This window comes from Meles meles, chromosome 7, assembly GCF_922984935.1.
Source record: "Meles meles chromosome 7, mMelMel3.1 paternal haplotype, whole genome shotgun sequence".
Classification (NCBI taxonomy): Eukaryota; Metazoa; Chordata; class Mammalia; order Carnivora; family Mustelidae; genus Meles; species Meles meles.
Window position 1 is genome coordinate 25,747,378 of NC_060072.1, and position 7,168 is coordinate 25,754,545.

A 7,168-nucleotide genomic window follows, 5' to 3' on the forward strand; every position below is an offset into this window, starting at 1 on the left:
TTTTATCCATTTAGGATTGTATAGTCCATCAGCAGCGGTTTCCTTTTTTTTTTTTTTTTAGATTTATTTATTTATTTGACAGACAGAGATCACAAGTAGGCAGAGAGGCAGGCAGAGACAGAGGGGGAAGCAGGCTCACAGCCAAGCAGAGAACCCAATGTGGGGCTCGATCCCAGGACCCTGGGAATTACAACCTGAGCCAAAGGCAGAGGCTTTAACCCACTGAGCCACCCAAGTGCCCCTAAAGATTTTGTTTATTTATTTGACAGAGATCACAAGTAGGCAAAGAGGCAGACAGAGAGAGAGGGGGAAGCAGGCTCCCTGCTGAGCTCAGAGCTCGATGTCAGGCTTGATCCCAAGACCCTGGGATCATGACCCAAGCTGAAGGCAGAGGCTTTAACCCACTGAGCCACCCAGGCACCCCAGTGGTTTCCTTTTACATGGCAGGGACAGAGATAGCTTTCTCAGCCTGTCCTACAGATGTCTGCTCCAGCTGCTTGCTACACAAGGACACGGAATGCCTCACTGAACCATAGGATGTTACAGCACTCTACTGTGTTGATGCGGAGCGGGAAATACCAGATACCTAATGCCTTGGTAAGACACATAGATGCCAAAAGATGAATCTGAGTGTCACAGCAACATAGGAACTGGACTCCTTAGTGACATTCTCAGGAATTCAGTGGTCTGGCACATACAGAGATAACCCCTCCAGGGTTAAGGACAGATTGCTGCAACTAAGAAAGGCATGGTACTTTGTGGTGCCCTGGATTTTAGAGACAGCATATAGCACACAGGTGTCTCGTACTTATTTATTTACCAGGTGACCTGAAAACCTGGCAGTGCAGAAATCATCTCTCTCGGTGGCCCAGGCTCTAGTCCAAGCAGCTCTGTTTAGCTTTCACAGTATCTGGATGATCGGGAGACTTACTGAAATCAGAAACAAGTCTGTCCACAGAGTCACGATGGAAGCCCACAGGATCTTAGAGCAAGGCCGTGACCCCCTTCAGGAAGCTGACTGTTTTCCCTTTGAGAAACAGCTTCCATTTGCACTGTGTGTTGGAGAAAATGGGACACCGTGTATTATGAGATCCACCTACTCAGAGAGTTGGCCATTTCCGATGGCACTGTGTCACCTCAGAGGTGGTGAGAGAGCAGGGCAAGATGGCATGTCTAGTGGGAGCGGATTTCCCCCCACTCTGTCCTTTAAACCACTCTGTTCCCACACCCTGCTGCTCCCAATCTGTCCCCTTGCTCCTGTGGAGGGTTGTCCGCTAATTAAGTGAGAATGCAGAAAGACAAGCCTGGCATATGGATGTTGCTGAACAATATTCACCACCAGCCGCAAGCGCGCTCTTGTGCACCACAGCGCCTGTTAGCAGTTACCTGAAGGACGGCAGAAGCGAATCTCAGTAGGCAGGTTTTCAAGCAGTGCCTTTTTTCGTGTACTTTGACTTGAAGGAAACATGATCTGACTCCAGCTCTATAACCAATCACTGGCTATGGTCAAAGACTTGAAAAGATCAACATTGAAAATTGGTGTGACTGGACACCAGGATGGCTCAGGAGGTTGAGCGTCTGACTGTTGGTTTCAACTCAGGTCACAGTCTCGGGGTGGTGGAATCAAGTCCAATGTGAGCTCTGCCCTCAGTGGGGAGTTTGCTCGGGATTCTCTCCCTCTCCTATTGCCCCTCCCCCCCACTCTTGCTGCGCTGTCTCAAAAAAAAAAAAAATCTTAAAAAAACAAAAGGAGGGATACCTGGGTAGGTCAGTTAGTTGAGTGTCTGGCTCTTGGTTTTGGCTCAGATCATGATCTCAGGGCCCTGAGATCGAGCCCTGCATCAGGCTCCCCACTTAGGAGGGAGTCTGCTTGAGTTTCACTCTCTATTTTTCTGACCCTCCCTGTTGCTCTCTCTCTCTCTTTCAAATAAATCTTAAAAAAAAATTGTATATGTTTTGGGACAAGCTTTGCAAATGAATCTTGTGGATTAGACCTAAAATCCAAGATTAGAGCAAAGCAGCTAGTGCTTATAGGGATCATCTCCTGAGCATAAATCCTTGTCTCAGTGTTGGCTTCTGGGGAAAGCCAACGTAAAACACACATCTAAGACCAGCGGTCTCATGGCAGCAAGTTCATTTCATTGGACTTACTCCATTTTGGGGGGGAGCTTGATTTATTTCCAAGGAAATGGGCACTTACTCTAAATGAGGATCTGCTTTCCTTGCCTGTTATACCTTGGCCAGCACTAACATCCTTGGGCTTAGAATGCCTTCTGTTTCATCATGAGAGTGCGCCTGGGCAAGAAGCTCACTTCACAGAAAAGAGACAGTGAACCACTGTCTGTGGGAGCCCCTGCTTGTGTTCATGATGTGCCCTCATCTCTTTCTCAGACATCCTCTCTCTCATTTCTCCCTCTATCACCCACTGTATGTCCGTCACACCCAGCCTTTCTGTTCTTTAAAGACCCAGATTCATTCTTGTCTCAGGGCCTTTGCACTTGCTGTTCCTTCTGCCTGGAATAGTAATATCTTTGTGCTGCTTCCTCCTTTGTATCTTTTTTTTTAATTTAAAGATTTTATTTATTTGACAGACAGAGAGGCAGTAGGCAGAGAGGCAGGCAGAGAGAGAGGTGGGGAAGCAGGCTTCCTGCTGAGCAGAGAGCCTGATGCGGGGCTCAATCCCAGGACCCTGGGATCATGACCTGAGCCGAAGGCAGGGGCTTTAACCCACTGAGCCACCCAGGCGCCCCGCTCCTTTGTATCTTTGATGTCTCAGTTCACCCATATCACCTCAACACGATGTTCTGTGTCCACCTAATCTAAAAGTAGCTCCCTTGAAACCTCCTATTAGTTTCTAATTTTATTTACATAAATTTCTTTGCTTTACTTTCTTCATAGTATTTACTGTTCCTTTTTGAGAAAAAGCATGAACAAAATGATTCCAGTAAAGAATTGTTCAGTATTTCCTGAATACCTACCATCCACCTGCTAAAGCCCTATGATGCCCACATAAGGAAGTAAACCAGTACCGATCAGATTTCATAATGTTGCCGCAGGTGAAATAGGAACTGGAGTTAAATAGCAGCAGCCCTGACCAGCAAATTCTGAAGTTTCAGGAAGCAAAAGTCCTCGGGGGGAATAATATTAAAGCAAGCAAATAGTTTTGAATAGGAAACCGAAAAAGTTTCATTGAGCAATTTTTTTAAAAAAAATTATTTTTTAATTTTATTTATTTGACGGAGAGATCACAAGCAAGCAGAGAGACAGGCAGAGTGAGACAGGGAAGCAGGCTCCCCGCCCAGCAGAGAGCCCGATGTGGGGCTTGATCCCAGGACCCCAAGATCATGACCTGAGCCAGAGGTAGAGGCCTTAACCCACTGAGCCACAGAGGCGCCCCTCATTGAGCAATTTTTAAGAGAGAAAAGAAAAAAGTAAGTACACTAATTGCCATGATGTTGTGCTACGTGTCCAAAAGCACCGGTTATTACTTGAAGGGTCAGTAGTCTTGTGTGTGATCAGCTTGCAAAGACCTCGAGGCCCGCTTCACTGCTTTAAATCATGCTCCTCCACATGGAGAAAACCCATCTATAATATTCTCCTCAAAAGCAAGTTAATTCATACCCTGGTGCCAACTGTCCATGAGTTTGAAGTGTGGCTGAGTCGTGAGCGCTTCGGGCTCCGGGAAAGTGAAGTCTAAGACTTAAGCAGATGATGGAATTACAGAACTGGACTTCTTGTGGTGGATTGTTTAACAAACCCGCTGGGATAGAACTGGGCTCTGAAAAGTCGTTTCCTAGGCTGATGTCTGGGCATGAGCCATACTCTCTGTCCCCTAGCAAGGGAGAAACCCGAGCGCCACTGCGGGGCGCAGTCCATGTACCCGCATCCCGCATCCCGCATCCGTGGTGTCCGCTGCGTTGTGCAGCGTGTCGGTTGTGGGCCACTCACCGGGATGTGTCAGAGAGACAGTCCAGTTCCTGGAAAGCCTATGTCTAGACATCTGCTGTTTGTGCTTGCCCAGCGTTGCTTTTCCTTTCTTCTATCAGAGAATCCTGATTTCTCTCCGGGACCATCCTTCTCCTTCTTTCAGTCTATATGGATCAGCGGATTTTTAACCACTGGTTCTCTAGTTCTCAGAATATGGTATCCCACTGGCCTTAGTGATTGGTTCCAGAAAAAAAAAATAAGTGACCCAAGGCATGCCAATGAAACTCAAATACAGAACAGTAGTTGGAAATACTGGAAAATAGAATTCTTCATTTGGTAGAGCTGGAGCTTGGAGGCTGTGTGTCGGGGGCGGGGTGGGCAGTCCACTAAAGGAAGGCAGCCTGACAGGAAAGTCGTTGTAAAGGACAGTGAGGCTGAGACAAGGAACAAGACAGATTCCTGATGACAGCATTCAGCATCTGGCTCCGGAGGTGCCGGAAGCTAGAACTCACGTAGACTTTTCAGTTACGTGAACCAATATATTTCCCTGCTGTTTTTTCCTGAATCTAGATTGACTTGGGGTTCTTTCCCTTGTAACTGAATGTCCTCATGATATAACATCCTTATGACTTTATGACTTCTCTATAGTAATGAAATTCATCATTGGTATGCACTGTCTTTCTTATTAGATAAAATCCTGATTGGGACACCTGGGTAGCTCAGTCGGTTAAGCCGCTGCCTTCGGCTCAGGTCATAATCCCAGGGTCCGGGGACCAAGCCTGCTCCCCCTGCTTGTGCACTCTCTCTCTCTCTCTATCAAATAAATAAATAAAATCTTAAAAAAAATACAACCTTGATTATTAATTTTCTGATTCATAAATGTGGTATGATAGACTGATGGTGTGTGTTAGGTTTTATTACTGTCAACTAATAAATAGCTATATTTAAAATTTTTTATGTTTGTGCTGAGATGGATACATCCATTCCATGAAGCCTCTGTATATGCATTTGAGGATATGTCCAGGTCTTTAAAATTCTGATATGTGATGGATGATTCCAGCTGGAGAGGCCTGTGGATTTGCAGAGTCAGCGGCATGTGGCCTGGTATTGGAACTTTGAGCTGCAGTAAAATTGCTTTAAAAATGGACACTTTTATGTTACTAAGCAAGGCTAAGCATCAACCCTACAGTTTTAGGTAATTTATAATGCTTTTTTCCAAAGCAGTAGAAGGAGAATGAAAAATTATGTGCCACAGAAAATCTGTGGCCTAATTTGAAATTTAAATTAAATTTCCATGAAAAATTATTTTCCCATTTATGAAAAGCTATCTCTCTGCAGGTAGGATTAATAAATGTAAAATGTTAATGTTAAAAAATTACTCATAGAAGAAGCAGTTGGCTGTAGAAAGACCATCCACACTATATATATATATATCACAAGTATCATCTAATCAAATAGATCAATATTCAACAAGGGCTAAGAGAGGATGCCCATGGGGGAGGGTATTGGTCATTAGAATTGGGGAGGCATCTATATTTTTAAAAAGAGTATACAACATTAAAACATAATTTTGCATTGGTAAAATAAATGAAACAATCCACCATATTATTTTCAAGATACAACTTACAAGAAACAAATCTCAGCAAAATTGTTGGCTATTTGGACATATGAGTTAAAAAAAAAAAAGATTGAGAATGGGATCAGCTGCGTTTCTTTCTGAGGTGATGGAAATTTCTAGAATCAGGTAGTGATAACGGGTTTACAACACTGAATATACTAAGAACTACTGAGTTAGATCGTTTAAAATGGCATATTCTAGTCCATTGATTTTTGTCTCATTTTTTTTTAGAAGGTTTAAGAAACTTAGTTCTAATAGATTATTGATAGTAATCCTGTATCTTCGGCACATAAAAAAGTGACATTTACCCTACTATAGATCTTAAAGTCAACCTTGTCTCCTGGGCAAGCGCCATATGATTATTCCATCTTTGGGCAACTGGGCTTAAGATAGTTTTAGTTTGAGTTGAGTCTTCTCCAAATTCCATTACCTGAAGGCAAGTGCAGTGTGGCTTGAGGGCGGATAAGGTATGGAGTAAAGGTCTGGGAAGAGAGAGGAAAGGAAGCGAGGGAGGAGAAGGTAGGTGAGCATGTCAAATTCCTAAGCATTCTAAGACCACACAGAAGTTGGACAGCCATTAAGGAGGGCTGGATTCTGATCTGACCAGGGTGTCCTGATATTAGATGTTGATACCTCTCTCTCAGAGAGAACCTTCGGAAGCTTTGACTAAAGAGAAGACCAATCTAAAAGTGCCATCAGAGGGGTGCCTGGGTGGCTCAGTCAGTTAAGTGTCTGCCTTCGGCTCAGGTCATGATCCCAGGGTCCTGGGATCGAGCCCCATGTCTGGCTCCCTGGTTAGTCGGAGTCTGCTCTCCCTCTCCTCCCTGCTTGTGCTCTCTCTCACTATCTCTTGTCATTATCTCTCTCTCAAATAAATAAATAAAATCTTTTTAAAAAGTGCCATCAATAACAAGACATTTAATAATACACATATTAAAGAATCTGTAGTTAGACTTTAGTAAATAGTAGTTTTGAAGTTCAGTGGCTCAATCCATTATCAAGGACTCTGAATTTTCCCATCTCTCCACTCTCCCATCCTCAATATGGTGATTTATTCTCTTATTTGGCTCCTTTCATAGTCCTGAAATGGCTACCACAATTCTGGGCATCATACACAGATGACAACATCCAGATCCTGGAAACAGAGGATGCCCCTGTCTTATATCCTTTCTGAGAGAACAAAAATCCTACAAAAATCCCAGAAACTTCTAGCAGTCTGTTGGCCAAAACTGCATCACTTGCCTATGTCAAAGTCAGTCATTTGACAAGGTTCATAAGATGACCAAGTCTGATTCATTTACCAACAGTCATCTCCAGAGGCCAGACAAGGACTCAGTCTTGTTGAAAGACACAAAGGGCAAACAAAATTAAGGTTCCGTTAGCAAAGGCTGGAGGAAAACTCTTGACTAGCATTAATGATATCTGTCATGGGGATTCCTAACCTGAGCTTGATGATGCCAACTGACTCTAGTGGTGTCATGATTAATATTCCCCAGTGGAGAAAAGTGGCATTGTCCGCTGGGAAAATACAATCCTACCGAAACTTTGTCCAAAAATGTACAACTCTTTGGACAAACGTCTTTTGATTTTGAATTATGTGCTTATATACGACCTCAGATGACC